This window comes from Uranotaenia lowii, chromosome 3 (assembly GCF_029784155.1).
Source record: "Uranotaenia lowii strain MFRU-FL chromosome 3, ASM2978415v1, whole genome shotgun sequence".
Taxonomy (NCBI): Eukaryota; Metazoa; Arthropoda; class Insecta; order Diptera; family Culicidae; genus Uranotaenia; species Uranotaenia lowii.
In genome coordinates, this window is record NC_073693.1 from 11,448,385 (window position 1) to 11,467,070 (window position 18,686).

Here is an 18,686-nt window from a genome sequence, read left to right on the forward strand (position 1 = left end):
TTTTTACGGGTCGATCTTCGAAACTATAGAAATCTGGGCAAAATTTTAATTCTCGAGTGAAGGAAAGATTAAAAAAAATATAAGTTTTTGTTTATCATGTGTAAATTTGTTGACTCATCAGCTATAAAGAATTGATTTCATTCAAAACTGATAGATTTTATAAGTTGAATACTCGAAAAATCTTAGAGTGAATTTTGACGAATATGGATGGGTTTCAAAATTCTATATGCTATAACTCTTGGAGATTTCAAAATGAACCAATTTTCACTGATGTCAGTCAATATAAACTAGAGGAAAAACTAATAAACCTGCTTAAAAACTGAAAATTGATTTAATTTTTTTTTATTATCTTTTTTTTCATTTTATACAATACTTAAGAAAAAAAAAATCCTACAATTTTTGGAAAATTCAATTGGAAACCAGATAACTTTTGCTGAAATCATAAGAGGGCCTTTTAATGTTCCAATATAAATGATTCTAATTTATTTGACAAATTGATGAAAACCGCAAAGCGTTTTGCTTACAAAAATATTCAAAATTCATTTTGGTAGAAAATTTGTTTGAAATTTCGTCAAATTCTCTGCATAACTTTTTCTAGAAGTCGAAATAACTCACAGTCCTCGAAAAAGTTGACATTTGATTGAAAATATTAAGTGGAATTGAAAAATTACCGTTTGGTATCAGAAATTGTTACCATATTTCATTATTTTTCAATTAAATCTTAAAAACCATTTTAAAAAAAATGGGAATTTTGTGTCCATTAAGGAATAAAAAACAATTTTTCACTTTTTTCATACGCTTTTTATTGCAAATTTGTTACCATTCGAAACAAATTGTTAAAATTTCATTTCATTCGTTCCAGCTTGAACTTAGTTAAAATATAGTATAAGAGCATTAATTACAAGAGCAAATGAATGAAAGAAGAGTTTTAAATGCTTAGAAATCTGAATCACAATAGAAAATTTTATATTAGAGTTAATTTTAGATTTAGAAGTAGATACTTTCCAATACCTATTAAATAAAATATATCGAAATAATAACACCATATCAATAATGTTTTAAACACAGTTTTAAACTCAGAGAAATTAATATTACCATAAATTCATGTGGCGCTTATTCGAGAAAGCTTAGGAAAAACCAATCATTGAAAGATTTTTTAAAATTGTCTCTTTTAAATCAAGGTTGTCAGATTTCTTGTAGCACGTTGCCGGATATTTGATATCTTAATTGACGACCTGAGATCGGAGCAATATCCAGACAAATTGAATAAATCCTGGCAAAATCCGGGCTTTTTTCACTGTTATCCCGGCAACCGAGCCGGACCGAACTTTTTCAAATTTTGCATTAAATATCTGAACAAACCCGGATAAAATCGGGCAATCTGAAGATAACGAAGTAAGTTTATTTAAAAATTGGGTTAAAAAAAGTTTTAATTGTTTCTCTTATTTTGAAATATTTCGAAATACCTCTAATATAGTTCAATGAGATCAAATTGGAGGTTAAGAGGCATCACTAATAAAAAGCTCGAGATCATCATCGAAGAGAAGCTTCTCAGAGTGGAGTGTTTCACAAAGATCATTCACGAACGTAATAAAAAAGGACATCATTTTTCACCGATAAGGTTGATAAACTAATTGACAGTTATTCATACATTTTGCTGGATACACTATAGAGAATTTTGAAGTTTAATCGAGATATGTATGTTGAAAAATTTAACAAAAATAGTCATTTTTACTCGTTATTATTTTGCACCAAGGATCTTATTTTGACCCACCTTGCTTATCTTTCTATTAAAGCGAATAAATATGAAAAAAAAAACCAAATGAAGAAATATGTTTAAACCCATGTTTCAATCATCTTCGTTAAATAATTTCACGATTTATTGCTTTAGAAGAGAAATATGCAAGGTGGTCCAAAATAAGAACATTTCTTGGTCCAAAATAAGCCCATTTCCCTATCTATCGAGTTTTGCCGAGTTCAATCACATACTTCACAGTTTTGGTATCAAAACCACCTTTCCAACGACATACAATATGAAGTTTGCAGATATTTTATCATAATTTACTCCATGAAGATAACAATTGACCACTTTATGTAGTATATTGTTTTAAATGTGAAATATGAAAGCATGAGTGAGCCAAAAAACGAAGCTAACAAACTTTTGTATTTCCAATTTAAAACTTCGTGAATTTTTGAGCGCTATTAAATTGAATAAAAAAAAACTTTGAATATTTTAGAATTAAATGAAATCTTGTTACATCCAATTCGAAAAAAATGGGGTGATTGATAGGTTTAAATAAGTATTACAATATTTTTTGGGAAAATTTCATTACAATTTGCATTATGGAGGAAACAATTGACCACTTTAAATTATAATAAATTATTAGATAATGAAATCTCTTAGACATTAAGACTGTAACGTATGTTACTCGTTCAGAATTCGATGGACAAAATGAATGATAAGACGAATTAAAATTATTATTTTTGTTAAGATTTTCCTTTATAGTTCATGATTGCTCTCCCATAAAAAACCATCAATGGCTTTGGCTTGAGGAGCCTTTTCTTCAAATAGATTGTCCTAGAAAAATGTAGTACCTTCTGATGAAATTTAGGATTGAAAGAATTGAGAATTAAATTTTATTTTAATCATTTAGATTTCCATTTGTTTTCCGAATCGTTTTTGCTTACTTTTGTGATCGACAAACGTGGTGATTGTGTATTTTACATAACATAAAACTTTTAAGAGAGACTTAAGAGGAGGTCCATTTGTGCTCTCATCGGAAGAAGTTGAGTGGTTTTAAATTTGTAACAATATGAGTTCGGTATTTGGTGACGATCAACATTTTATGATGTAGGTAATTAACCAGTTTCTCAATGATTTTTGGCAAAATGAAACATAATTTTGGGATTTTTGGCAAAATGAAACATAAAAAGGGAAAAAAATTGTCAGTACAAAGTGTCAAAGCTGACGCAAAGGCAACTGCAAATTTTGATAAACAAATTTTCTTCTGTAATCTAAAATTTTGTTTGATCAAACTGCTCATTGAACTAACTGTGTATGATCAAAGCTGGTTGTATGAAAATAGTACGAAAACTTCGATAGGAACAGAAACTGAAATCTAAATTCTGGATAAATATGATAACTTTTCATAATTTTCGAATAAAAAGGTATAACCGAATTTTATGTTATTATACGATCAGCTTTTTCAAAGAATACCTTCCCTAATGACGAAAAAACTTGATAGTTGAATTTATAACCTCCATTTATTCGAAACACGTGGCCGATTTAGTAGGCTATGAAAATTTACGAGTCCAGAGATACATCTTAAATTAGAACAGAAATGATCGTTAGATCTAAAATTTCCTTTTTTAAACGACGGAGTAACAAACACAAAAAGTCCGCTGGTTTACAACCGTTGTTTTTTTCTGTTTTTTTATAATGAACAGAAATACGTTACTGGAAACTAGAAGAACTGGATTCTTCCAGAAGCAGTCCCTAATCCCTTTTTTCCTCAGGACTTTTAATTTTCCCTCCTTGATAAACGCAAAAAGGTAAAACGTAAAGGTATTTTCTCATGGAAAACCAGCTTCGAACCAGATTTCTTCCCGAATCAAATCCTTACACCACCCAAAGGTGAACCTCATCTCCACGAGAACGAGACGCGGTAGGAATAATCTGTCAGCTGCATAAATTTATCGGACCCTTTTGATGTATGAAATCTCCCCGGAATCAAATCCTTCGATCACATAGAGGCGAAAGACCCTTCGAGTCAGATTCCAGTTAGTTCAGGCAGCTTGTTCCTTATCCTTATTGCGCGCGCTTCTTACAATCTCAGGAGCTCTCCCCTATCTGCGCAGCAGCAACGTCGTAATCTTGAGCAACTTTGGGTCAAAAAAGGAAAAGGGGCGATCAAACAAAAGCCTACTGATACCAACACACATAACAACACGTCACGTCACGGCACGTTGTCATGGGAAAGCAATGAGTCAGAGTCACCCTCCTGTTTTGGGTTTGTTTTCTTTCGATCCGTCGTCCTTTGTTTGGCTGTGTTGGTTCCGAAGATCGGTATAAAAGCTTACGGTTCCGAACCGAAAGCCATCACACTTCAGTGAGCAACCCAAGAGATCGGAGCACCGAGCACGAAGAGAGATCCCGATCTAGGCAGGCAGGCAGGCAAGCGCTTTCGGCTCTTCCTTCGGGAATCCGGAACGCTAAGCCGAACCTTAGATCGTTATTAGCTGAGTCGAGTTGTTTGCTTTGGAAAAGTGATAAGAATCAGTTGGTCAAAATTAAGGTTGGGGTTGAAAAGTGTGAAAATCTTATCGGATGCAGATGTCATGTGTGGACTATTGGAATTTTATGTGTTCAAGTGAAAGTGACAGTTGAAAGTTCAAAGTTGGAAGACTGTTAAGCCGCCTTTATCAGTGAGCGGGTGTGGAGGACGGGAAACGAAACATCAACGGAGTGTGCTTTGATCAAGGGAGGCGTTTTGTCGTGGAATTATCTCCACCCAAGGGACGAGAGTCTTATCAGCCTTCGGATGGTACGATCGTGCTTCGGAAAGCCGAAGACTGTTATCGTCGACGAGAGCGCCTGCTTCAATCCAACTCAATGGGTAGGTTATTTTCAAAATTTTCGACTGAAATTTTTAGTTCATTGTACAGTTTCTATTTAATTTTATTTCGAAAGTGCCTTAATTTTAGTTTTAGTCAAAATTCTATCGATAAAATAGTTCAATTCAAAATAGAATATATATAAATCTAGTTCATTCAGAAGAAATAGTCACTGATTTGAGCAAATAGACAAAACATAAAATATATTAAACAAAACAAAAAAAAAACACAGCAAAGGGTGAAATGTTTGTAGAATGTTTTTCCGTCCTGGTGGACTGATGAAACTTGGATTTTTCTGGAGGAAATTTGCTTTTACACACGCACACGTTGGAACGCTTGGGCGATTTTCCTCTCCAGGTCATCAGTCCCTTTTGTAAGAACATAAACTTCGAAACAGAAGATTTACACATCGTTTTGATCAACTGGATTCGTGAGAGAAGAGATCTTGTCGAAATTTAGCTTTTTCTGTTTGTTAAATGTATTGATTAAATTTAAGTTTTTCTTCGCTTTCTTTTGTTTCTTTTTCATTAAGCTTAAATTTTTAAATTTAATTTTTTGTCATCCATTTTCAAGTTTTTTTCTTTTTTAATTAAGTTTGGCGAAATCAAAAATAATTTTAGTTTTCTATTTCTTCGTTTTAATTTTTCTACCATTTTGCCTTATCACTTTACAATTTAAAAAAATGAAAAGATCTCTTCTTTCATCGATAATCCCAAGAGCTAAAATTTGTTTTATAAATATTTTCCCCTTTTCTTCTGAAGAAAATATTGAAATTAAATGTACAAAATCTAGGATCTTTTCTTTAGCTCTAATTTAACCTATAAAATTTTCTTACATTGGGCGTTAATTTTTTTCATCCTGCTTTGATAATATTTATGAATGCAAATTTTAGTTTCAGTACCACTGAATCTGCTGCACCGCTCTTTGGTGTGGCGATTTGGTAAGCACAGAAGAAGAATAAATAAAACACAAACCAATCAACCAAAAACTGACCACCACAAAATTTCTGACAGTTAACACTAGAAACAAAATCAATCACAAATCAAACTGCAATGCTTGGTAGGTTTCGAAAATTTCGGCAACACTCGAAATGCATCTCAAAATCGGTTTCAATTTTTTTTAAATATAAAATTGATCGTTAATTTTTTTTCTGAGTTTTCTGAGCAGAAAGACATTTTTAAAATTTAATTTTGGGCAACAGGAGTCATCAAAAAAAGTCGAAGAGTATAGAAAAAAGCCTAAAATTACATTTCAACCAAATCTGAGTAAAACAGTTATCTAAAATTCAAAAGATTCTCTTAACAAAAATCATTTATCAAAACTTCTTTGTACTTTCATCCGACTATTTATCCGATTTTGTACGACAATAAGGTAGGAAAATTTACGAAAACGAAACTTGAACACATAACAAGTACATTTTACAATGTACAATAAAAACTTTTTTGAAATAATCAGGACATTCGAATCACACGATAATTTCCAAATCTGCCATCTCGAAAAAATATTCAGAATTATAAATTCAAAGAACCCAGAAAAAACAAGATTTTAGTCAGAAAAAAATTAATATTTCAAACTAATTTCATAAAAAATTAATGAATTTCGTTGCTTCACAAAACTTACTCTAAAAAACCTTTTTTGACGTAAAAACTTTTAACAAAAGTAGAATTTTCCCAATTCTTAAAGATAAAGGAAAAAAGTAGCATTTTTTTCTTTTCAAGCATACAAAACGTTCTTCATTTACTTAAAAATAATTTTCTAATTCAGATTTGGTACGAAAATCTCAAACATCGGCAAAGAATCTAAATATTTACACAAAATTCATGAATGAAATTTAAACTTAAAAAATTCAAAATATTGAAATAAACTAAAAAAAACTCAGTTATTCAGAACACAAAATTTAAGTTGTCTACAAATTAAATACAAAAAGATAATAAGTTTAAAGCAGATCAGACTATCTAAATTCAAAGAAAATTAAACTGAAAACAATATTAACTCAAAATTAGGATAGTTAAAATTAAAATAATCTTTTATACTCGACTTTAACTTTTTTCTTTCAAATATTTGGGCTCATATTTTATGATTGTCTTGGCTTTATACTGAATTTAATTAAAAAAAAAAAAACAAAAATTTTACAAAATCAATCCAAATTAAACTTCGAAATCAGACGCTGAACAAAATTTTTTCCAAATGTAGTGCGACATGACTTGCCAATTTTTTATTAAGAAAACACTGAGTTCAAAACAACTTTGACTGAAACGAAAAATAACTTGGATTTCTCAACGTTTTAATTCGCAACTAAAACAAATAAAAAAACGAAAAAATCATAGGAAAAAAAAACATTCTAAGATAAACTCAATCCAGGATACATACAAAGTTTAATATACTAAAAGCAAAAAAAAAACAGATTAAGAAAACGCTCAAAATGAAACAAAATCATCTTTTTCTCCTTAAATTACCTTTTTCTTCTTTTCTAGGCTCTAACAAAAAACACCTTCCAGTATGAAATATTGAACTTGAAATCAGTCTACAAAAAATCAAAAAACTTCCAGAAACAAATATTCTTCAACTATTCAAATAACCAAAATTTATTGATCAAATCTGAACAAATATTCTTTAAAATTTCAAAATCTAAATCTCGTTCATTTCTTTAGAATTTAAAAATCTAACCCTTGTTCAAAAAGCTGATTTCATCTGAAAACAAAAACAAACATTTCGAAAGACTTCGTTCCATATTTTGTTACAGAACTCTAGCATTTTAAATTTGTATTTCGAACTATTCGCAAAATAAACTTTCAAACCAATAAAAAAAAATCAAAAATCCAATCAAAATCTAAACCTTACTAAAATTCTCATTTGGTAAAAAAAAATAATTCCTTCCCAAATCAAAATTCAAAAACCAGTCAGAAACACTTCGTTATTCTAATATAAGCCTACTTGGATCAATAATTCTACTGTAAAAAACCACTGGGGTTGAAGTCAAGGGAATCTTACGATTGCTTTGATTAACTTCGTAATCTAAACCAAATTCAAAACAAGTAAAAGTTTCTGAAACCTTTTATTCTCATTTTTGTTAATTTAAAAAAAATCCTCAAAAACGACTCAATCTTGATTTTTGAAAAGTTATTCAGTTAAGTTAATCGAAATTTAAAAAAAAAAAATATCATTAAGCATAATTGTTTAGCCAGTTCGAAATTTAGTAGAAAGTGATCAAATAACATTTTTTTGGTACAATTCGTAAATTGTAGAAAATTTTTGAAATGAAGAAAAAAAATCAAAATAAAGAGAATTGGTAAATTTATTTCGAATCAACAAAATTCAAACTACAAGAAACTGGATAAATAATACAGAAAAACGCAAAAACTTGTAACAGATCCTCTGAAAACGACACTTTTCAAACAGCGCACGACATTTTAACAATTTCATCAATTTGAAATTGATAAAAAAAAACATTCGACAATAAACATGGACGTTACATAAAATTAGAAAAATTAAATTAAACTATCGATGAGTCTTACTGCTTTAAAAAAAAACATATTTCCTGAGTACTGGCTGAAAAATGTAAACGAAGCAAAATTACAATTCTTGACCGGTTTTCCAAAACAAATGCAAAAATTATTAGCAAAGAAAGACTAAATTCTACACTGATTTCAACAAAAAAAATTGGTAAATTAATACTGATACTTAAGGAAAACAATATAATTGAAAAAAAGCATTAGAATTCATCATCGGACATAGAAAAGATGCAACAAACGCATGAACCACTCAATAGATGAAGCAAAACATGCGCAAAACTTTGGAAAAAAAAATCTATCTTGAAATTGGAATTGAAGCAACACTGACTGCATTGAAAGCTACGAAAAAAAATTGGGAAGCCAAAATAAAAATTCATCCTGCTAAGTAATTCTACAACTTTCTACAAACTAATCTTGAAAAAAAAATCATAAAGTGGACATCAAAATGAAGCAACAACACTATAAAACGGCAATCAAAAATGCAATAAAACACCGAAACTATCATAAATAATTTCCGATAAATTCGCATTCGGTTAAGAGCAAAACCATGACAGAATGACCGCAAAATACTGTCAGACTCATTAAAAGGAAAAAAAAATTAAAAAAAACGATGAAGTGCAAAACCAACGCGCTCTCTCTTTATGAGCATAGCTTTGCCTCGTTCTCACTCAAAAGTGTAAGTAAACCTGCCACGTCTAAGGATTTCTCCGGATAAACGAAAAAACTACCTGAAAAGCAAAACCATGACAGAATGACCGCAAAATACTGTCAGACTCATTAAAAAGAAAAAAATAATTAAAAAACCACTTTGAGAGCAACGAATTCGCTCTCTCTTTTTGAGCATAGCTTTGCCTCATTTTCTCTCAAAAGTGCAAGCAAATCAGCGTTGTTGCCACGTCTACGGATTTCTCCGGATAAACGAAAAAATTCTACCTGAGGACCAAAAAAAGGGTCGTAAAGTTTCATTCACTTCAAAAGCACAACCATGTCAAAATGACCGCAAAATTATGTCAGAATTATTAAAAAAAATCGGTCTAGTACAAAACCACTCTGAGAGCAACGAATGCGCTCTCTCTTTTTGAGCATAGTTTTGCCTCGTTCTCTCTCAAAAGTACAAGCAGACCAGCGTTGGCACGTCTACGAATTTCTCTGGATAAATGAAAAAATTCTACCTGACGACAAAAAATAAAGATGATCAAGTTCCATTCATTTCAAGAGCAAAACCATGACAGAATGATTGCAAAATATTGTCAGACTCATTAAAAGAAAAAAAAAATCGGTCCAGTGCAAAACCACTTTGAGAGCAACGAATGCGCGCTCTCTTTTTGAGCATAGCTTTGCCTCGTTCTCTCTCAAAAGTGTAAGCAGACCAGCGTTTCCACGTCTAAGGATTTCTCCGGATAAATGAAAAAATTCTCCCTGACGACCGAAAAAAATTCTTCAAGTTTCATTCATTTCAAGAGCACAATCATGACAGAATGACCGCAAAATACTGTCAGAATGATTAAAAAAAAATTGGTCTAGTGCAAAACCATTCTGAGAACAACGAACGCGCTCTCTTTGTCAGCATAGCTTTGCCTCGTTCTCTCTCAAAAGTACAAAATCACCAGGATTGCCAAGTCAACTGATTTCTCCGGATAAACGAAAAAATTATACCTGACGACCAAAAAAAAGGTCATCAAGTTTCATTCATTTCAAGAGCAAAACCATGACGGAATGATTCCAAAATACTGTCAGACTCATTTATGAAAAAAATCAAACGAAATTCGGTGAAAACCACTTTGAGAGCAACGAATGCGCTCTCTCTTTTTGAGCATAGCTTTTTCTCATTCTCTCTCAAAAGCAGACCAGCGTTGCCACGTCTACTGATTTCTCCGGATAAACGAAAAAAAATCTACCTGACGATCAAAAAAAAAAAGCTTATCAAGTTTCATTTTGCCAAAATTAGTACATTTTTCGTGTTTCGTAAAACCTACGGATTTGAGCGGTTTGCAATCTGGCAACGCTGAAGCAGACTATCACTAGATCTACAGATCTAGGCAAGACTTTCGTATTCTCTCAATTTTGAGCATCGAGACCGATTGTTACTAATAAGCCATACTCGCACTGAAAACCAACTCCATTCTTTCTTGGCAGTCTCTACAAAATGGATTAATTTAGAGAATAGAAAATTAAAATGAAATTACTGGAGTGAAAAAAATATCTTTAAAACGTATTGTTGAACTAGAGTTTTATTACAAAAATACCATAAGACTTGATAAAAATTTAATTTACAAAAAAAATGGATCAAAATATTCCTCAGTTAAATCCAAAATCTCGTCCTACCAAAAGTCTTTTTAGAGTTCAGCAGCAGCAATCAAAAGCATAATTTGAGTTCAGAATAAAACTACCAGTCAAAACTGCAAATAATGAACAGGCTAAACCCTGGATCAAAAAAATCAATACAGATCCTCTCTTTTCAAAGAGAAATGATTCTCATTCTGTTTGTACTCTCTCAAGAGAGTACAAACTTTCTCTCACTAGAAGCTCAATCAATGGAAGGCGTTCATAGTCTCTCTCCTTCAAGCATCAGGAAAAATAGATTAACTTGTACAGAAATTGCGATAATTTAACCAAAAATTCAAAACTGAGTTTAATCGATTCAAAAACACGTCATTAAGTTCCTTAAAAAAACATTATGTTCCTTATTAACATTCTAATACCTGATAGCCAAAGATAATGAAAGACGGCCTCTCCCCATAAACAGCTCGTGACTATTCTATCTCTTAGAACTGCAAATTTTCTCATAATTGTTTGCGAATAGCATTCGTACACTCTCAATTTCAAAGATTAATCCAGATTGTCACAGCTTGTATCGGAATTCTATTTATTTTGTTCTTCGCGTTGTTATAAAATTTTGTCGAATAGAAAAAGTAAATGGAATAATACTAAAGTGAAAAAATATGGAAAAATCACTCACCAAAATCTTTTTTCACAACAAAAACAACTAGAAAAATCATCATCAGGCTCTTTCAAAACTTAGATTCCAAAAAATAGTCATTGGACGCTTTTCTTAACTCATTTGGAGACCAAAACACAATCGAAAACGTAATCTGGACAAAATCTTTTCATGCTTCACGACAGCAACTAAAAAAATCATCATCAGACTCATGATAAACTTTACATCCAAAAATTGGTCATTAGACTCTTTTTTTAACTCATTTGGAGACCACAAAACTATCCAAAACGTAATCTGGATAAACAGGACAAAAGTTTTTTCTTAAAATAAAAAAAAAAATCGAACCCAATTCTTGAAACTGTTTGGAAATTTTGTAGATCAAATTTTTGTTAAATTCATAAAAAAATATAACTAGTCATCATCAAGATCATCTATCTACCAATATATCTCTGATTCAAATAACAAAAAAAAAAATCGAAAAACGACTTTCGTGTGTATCTATTATTCGGACAAAAAAAGACAACTACACTGGACTTCAAAAGACTATTATCTTCATTTTTATTAAACTCATTGCTGCTTTCAAAAACAAATCAATGCAAAAATAAAGAAAGTTTAAAATTCAAAAAAATCAATTTAGGCATTTTTGATAAGATCGGACTTTAAAATCAACTTCATTGGACCTCAAAAGACTATAATCCTCATTTTTAATCATCATATTGCAAAATCAAGAGCAAATTTGAATATCCAGAACTAGTGACAAAACCAAAAGTAAAAACTCTCTTTTAGTTGAATCAATATATTTTAAATGAATAAGACTTATAAGATCATAAAAATTCAATACTCAAACCATTATCATTGAATTAACCAAAATTCAAAATCACAAGCGCAGCTCTAGGAATTTCGAAACTAAAAATCAACCTATAAGCAGCTTCGAAATTAAAATTTTATTAAAAAATTGAGTCAGATCTCATTGAATCTCATTCCAAAGACATACACATTACGACGAAGATGTTCAAAAACACTTTAACCAAAAAAAAAATCAAACTTCAAAATCAATCTTTAGAGACAAATAATTTTTTTCTGATAAAAAATAAGTCATTTTTTCTAAAAAAAACACCAGCATTCGCAGCTTTGATCAATAAAACGTTTGGCATGAAATCCACACATGGAAAAATCCGTTGCCATCCCGAGGGTTAGAAGAGGGATGACCGGACCAAAGTGCCCGAGAGCACTTAACACACTCACACACACACACACACAACTACAAGGCTTCACTTTTTTGCGTTCAACTCTCCTGTTTTTATTCTTCGCCCGAAATAATATTTTACAAACATTTCCCTTCCCGATCGAATCTATTAATCCGTTAGTGAGATTACTTTTATTTTTCTCTAAAATAGTTTTAGTTTTTTTTTCTTATTCAAAAATCACAGTCCTATTGTTTGAAATTGATTTTACCCGCAGTTAGTTTCCCCGGCTTTGACCCAAAGCTTAAAAGTCAATTTTAAACAATACTAGCACACAAACACTAGGAAAACAAGAAAGCATAACCAAAGAAAACAGTTTCTGTAAGGTCTAGCCAGCAACAAAACATTCAAAAACCAATTTCAAAACCATCTAAAACCAAAACCTACACAAAAAAAAAGAAATGGAACGAAATGATCCAAATTTATCGTTTGTTGGTAAAGCAAAAGTAAAAAAAAATACAAACACGCTACAGCACCATAAAAAACGGCCGTCGTCTCCTCACATTCCCCCCGTTTGGTGCTAAAGACCTACTTAAACTAACGCGTGGACATTTTGGCTTTTCCATTTCGTTCCAGGAATGACGCAACGGGCAGCGTAACGCAACGTAACGCATCGTCGCAGAACAGCAGCAGTCTCGACTGTGGGAGCCGCGATCGTCCACGAACTGACAAACGCTTCACGCAGCAGGGAGCCACTTGGGGATGGTAAACTTCCCGGAATCATCCGTAAGCTTCAGCAGCGCGGGCCTCCAGGGACCTCCGAAAAATCGCGTGTGCCGGCTTGGAACGCTCTGGACACGCCGATGAGGAGGTTGGACGGTAAGAAAAAAAGGAAGTACGGTCCGAGTCCAACCAAGCAACCTGCCAAGAATACAAATAGCTCTACACATACACACCCACATACTGCATCGACGACCTGAATCCGGCTCGAAGGACCACATGGGATAATGGTGAGAAAAGAGCTAGGGCGATAGATCAAACACCGTCGAACAAAAACGGCTTAATCTGTTCCGACGTTTTGGCTATCTCCACGCGGAGCTTTTTATGACCACCAGTTATCTAGTGGCATCGTCATCCTTGGCCAAGCAGAGCCGAGTCGTTTTCGGTTCCATAAACCGACAAACGGGCAGAAAAAAAGACGGTCGAAAGGATAGAAAATATTCCCCCGCAGCATCGTAATCGTTTTCGATTGTGTGTCTGATCCGGAACTTTCGTTCTGTCTCGGCGTGCACAAACTTTGGATCACAACCGGAACAAAGAAGTTGCAGCCAGAAGCCGAGAGAGAGAGAGAATACGTGAAATGTCAGCAACAGTTCAATTTACTGCAGCAGCACCATCATCAATGAGAGAACGGCTGAAGCTGCAGTTTCCTGAGACTTTTTTTCTCGTGTGTACCTGCCTTCGATTCGAGTGAGGATATTCCATACTCAAACATACACACACAAGAAGTAAAGGACGGGAGAAAAGAAGGATCAGCTACCAGCAGCAGTGCGATTCCGAGGAAGAAAAATCGAACAGCGAAATACCATTTTTCATTGCCGACTTCCGTCCCGGTCCGACTACGTTTCCGTGTCCTGGGAACTCGTACGTGATCCCCGGAATGGCATTCCGAGTATTTCAATTTCCAAACCATAAATATTTCACGCTTTTCCCAATGCTTCCCCCGAATTCATTACATCAAGTGGTTGCCTCATTTTTGGAGCGCGTCAGCATTTTTCAAAACTTTTTTTTCAACTGTTTTTTGATTCATCGTTTCTTAAGAGTGTTTTTTCGAGTGTTTTTAAACTTTTTTCAAACTTTCCTTTTTTTTCGTTTTAAAATGTTTTCAAATGTGTGTGTTCTAGCTTAGGAAACCCTTTCAAACAATTAGGTTAAGATTGTTGTTTTTTCGAGTGCCTTTCGTTTTTTTGTTTTAATTTTATTTGTTTTTTTTTTTTCAATTTTTCAAAAGGCGTCCATGTTTTTCCGACAATTGACAGTGAAAGCGTTACCCTTTTCCAAAACCGTTTGTTATTCATCGTTATGGCTGTTTGTTTGTTACCCGTTTGTTACCCGTTTGTTATCGTTACCCGTTATCCGTTTTCTTTCAACCGTTTGTTTCCAATCGTACCCCACAGAATCGAGATCGTGACCCGAAGTTTTGTTTGTTATTTGTTACTTGTTTTGACTTGTTCTGAGACAGGAGCAAAATTTCTTCAACTTTTGCTGTTGTGACGCTCGAAATCGTAACTGTTTCTGTTTACCGTTACGCGATTTCAAGCAAACAGCAAATTTTGGACGAATTTTGTTTGCTTCGAAAGCTCGACTCGATTCTGGAAACTTCGTTGTTACCTGTTACCCGTTACCGTTTTTGTTTCATGTTTCTGTTTCCCATCTGTTACTCTTCTGTTATCATTCGTTACAGTGCCTGTTGTTACTTGTTGGAGTCACGACGTCACTAGATTCGAAACGTGGCACAGCAACCGCTTCGGCTTTCACCCGAAGACGAATCGGTTGCTGCGTTACGCTCGAACATCTTTATGTTATCACTGTTATTAACCTTTGCATGTTGTTTTGTTTTTGTTTCTGTTTTGTTTTTTCTGTTTCGTTCCGTTCTGTTTTGTTGAAACGCAGTTAAAGCGAGTTCATTTATTATGTTTTGAACTTGCCGCTACTAATTCGTTCAACAATTTTGTTTTCGTTACCTGTTTTTTTTGTTTTTCATTATGTTTTCGTTCAAGTTTACCCGTTAAGTTTCATGCCTGTTACATTCCTGTTAACCCTTCGCTTGTTACTGTTTGTTATTTGGAACTGAAACGTGGCAGCTGTCACCCAAATTGTCCGAAGCTCAACATGGCGCCCGCATTTACTTTTTTAATCATTTCATCTTCTGTTCGTTTGAGTGTGTTAGTCATTTAAGTTTTTAAGTGTTTTCTAACAATAACCACCTTCTATACGTAAAAAAAATTGCGAGCGATCAAACTCGCTCCAGGTGACTTTGACAATAATTTCACCCTTTATGTAGGTTAGTTTTTTATTCTTCTAAAATTTTTTAAACTTTTTTCGTAAGTCCATAATGTTGCATTGGTTCAACACGCGCCTGCTTTGATTGGCATTTGATTGATGCGTCAAGCGTTAGGCAAAAAAACGTCAAAACGGTAACGTGTTGAACCTTCGTAAGAGAATGGATTTGATAAATGCAACCGTGCCACGGAAAAGGCCACCCAAGTAAAAAGGAGGAAAATGCAAGGGAAAAACTGAAAATCAATGCGGGAAACCACTTGTTTAGGAAAACATCACACTTGAGACAGTTTAATTGTTCTGAAAGACACAAAGCCAAATGGTTCACAGAAGATCAACCAAAGCACGTTTGAAACGTTTATACGATGTTAATCCTAACCTACTGATTCAGAAACTTTGCCATTGACAGTGCTCAGTTGAAATAACATCCGGAAAGCCGGATGTTTGTTACACAAAAGATTGTTAACCACACGTTATTGTTACTCGTTGTTACCCTTGTTATTGCTTTGTTTGTTAACTAGTTCTTAAGACCAAAACACCGTTCACCAACAAAAAGAAAAAAAAACTTACACAAACACAAAACACACAGAACACGCCGAGCAGTTGTTATCTAGTGTTACTAAGTGTTACAGATTGTTTTATTCTCAGCATTGCTTGTAAGCGTTTGTTCTCGAATCGGTGAAAAGCCCAAACCAAAAAAAAAAAAGAATTGTCGAAGTGGAACATCAAACTGGATCAAATTGTCGCTAACCGGATCCAAAACAGAATCCTCTTCGTACAATTTCGTTGTTAATGTTTTTTTTTACTGTTACCAATTAGAGCGCGTTTGTTCAAGTTGTCAGGTTATGTTTATATTATGAAAAGTTGTTAAAGCCCCCAATCGTTACCGTACAAAAACAAAAAGAAACCACATACACACAACACAATCACCGTTATCGAACCGTTACGTTTATGTTTGTATCCGTTGCTACTAGGATTAGGCGAACAATCGAAAAAATCAACCCAATCTTAGTAGGTCTGTTATGTTTGCTTTGGTTAGAAATCAAACTGTCACAGTGACAGTGACAGTTTGTTCAAGTGTAGGCGAAAACTAGCTGAAAAAAAAATTGTATTCGCGAGTTTTTACCGTTAAACACACATTTTAATTCAATCAACTAACTTTTTTCTTAACATTCGTATTCGTCAAGTTAGATTTAATTCCCAATATTATTAGAGTTTAATCTTTCAAACGTTTTTTCGTTTTTAAGCTTTCAAATTACATTTTTCTAAATTTTATCAACGAAAATTTTCCCATTGCTAACATTAAATTTAAAGAAACCTAACAGTAAGCTTTTCATTGTATAAGACAAATCCCTAGACTGTAAGAGAACTTTAATTTGTAATCAGGAAAAAAACACCACAGCAACCTTTGTTTGTTAGTTTGAGTGTGCCCCGTTCGAGTTTGAACTTTTACCTTCCTACCTTGTAAGCTTTGAATAAAACCAGGTTTATCACAAAACCCTACAAAAGAAATATTTTAGTCGTTTATTTTTCATGGACAGAGTTCGAAAGAAATTTCATCGCTTATCACAATACTTATCTTGGAAATTTTTAGACCTTTGATGTTGAGTTGTAGTGCATTTATGCATCTTATGTATCGTTTACCATCGTCTGTTAAAAGAGTTCTTCGATTTTTCTTCATCATTTTTCCAATGACCTTTCTTCTAACAACCAAGATCGGTTTCATCCAGCAAGGCGTGTTCTGATCTGGAGTTGCATGCTGCCCTGCCATTTTAGCGTTCCCGGGAATCGGGAAATCTGACAATCCTTTTTCCCAGGAATGCTCGGAATCCTGCCCGGAATGAAAAATAAAAATGAACAATTTAACACGCTGCTGCAAACGAAACCTTATCTATGTTATTATTAGGTAGAAGAATTGCAAAACGTTTCAAACGTTTTAAATGCCTCAAAAATTCAATTAGCAACTATAAAGCAAAAACTAAGTACTTTATCCGACAAACTTGACTTTGGTCTAGTTAACCAACTTTCACTATCGAGAGAAGTTGGTTAATTAGACTTTAGGTTATTCATTAATTGATTTCAATCTTCAATTTTCAGATAACTATACTTTTGTTTCAAAATATATAATTTTTGCCAATGATTTTGCTACTATCATCAGTTCGGGAAACGGATGTTCGAAATGATGAGTGTTACACAATACAACAATCAGATTCTATCCATAACGTTTCTTGATTAGCATTATTTGGTTTTATAAATAGATTCGATGTCGTTTTTCACTTTTACACTAAGTGTAAATTTACATAATTTTTTTTATCAAATTCAAAGTATTGACCAGTTTTTAGAAAGAACAAATTTTTTAAGTCTAACCATACATCAAGGTAGAACTATCATTGTTATTGCTTAATCTGATCCATTATTCCAATTATTATGTGTACATTTTTTTTTAATTTAGCAAATTTTATTGACTTCTGGAACTCTCGGGATATTTAACCATTTCCCGGGAATTGGGAATTTCCGGGAAAAAAAATCGAGATATCCTGAGAAGGATACTCTAGCGACCATTAGGATTTATAAAATTAGCTAGAAGATTGTAACTTTGTAACAAAATGATTAAAAGATTTAATAGATTGTTGTAAATTTCTACAGCAATCGCTAGATCTTTTTATACGATGGATTGGCAAACTTCCTCCTTACGTTAAGCGAGCCGAGGCATAGTTGCTCAATTTATAAGTAGTAATTTCAGTTCCGTAATTAGAATTGCTCCCTCAGTGGTGGGAGGTAGAACCACAATCTGGTAACCGATCGCCGTCCGATCATCCATCTCTCCGGGTTAACGGAATTTCTGACCAATTCCGAGAGATTAGGATCGGATAATACAATGTTTGTTTAATGGGATTTGATTTCGTATTCACAATTTCTGGGGATCAATACATGGCCGTAGGAACGGGGGGGGGAGGGGTGGGTGGGTTGGTGGTTTAACCCCCCCCCCCCCATGAAGATCCAAAAATGCGAAGTGAAATTTTTTATGCTAAACATAAAATTTTACATTTCTAATCCAAATTTGATGACCAACTAAAATGATTCAAGAGTAACAATAGAGTTACAATCTCAACTCCAAAACCTCGAAATCTCATGCCAGGACCACAATTCTACAACAGTTTTTCAAAAAATTTCTCACTTGTTGATAATTATTGAGCCCCAAATAATGGATTCCAAAAAAGTTAGACTAAGCTTACCAGATTGTCCGAATTTCAACCAGATTTCCTCACTCTATTTGCAAAATCAAACGAAAATTTCAATTTGGAGTCCTTAGAATAATGTATCTTGCGTTCAATTTTTTCAAACAAATTTTGTCAAAATAAACATAATCAATGATTT

At 33.2% G+C, this 18,686-nt stretch overlaps 1 long non-coding RNA gene across 1 annotated transcript; it reads left to right on the top strand.

The window, feature by feature from the left end:
- Positions 1-4,006: 4,006 nt before the first annotated feature.
- Positions 4,007-16,820, top strand: LOC129757212 (uncharacterized). The gene is made up of 2 exons (XR_008739645.1): positions 4,007-4,616; positions 12,885-16,820. It is a non-coding gene; the product is annotated as an uncharacterized LOC129757212 (long non-coding RNA).
- Positions 16,821-18,686: the final 1,866 nt, after the last annotated feature.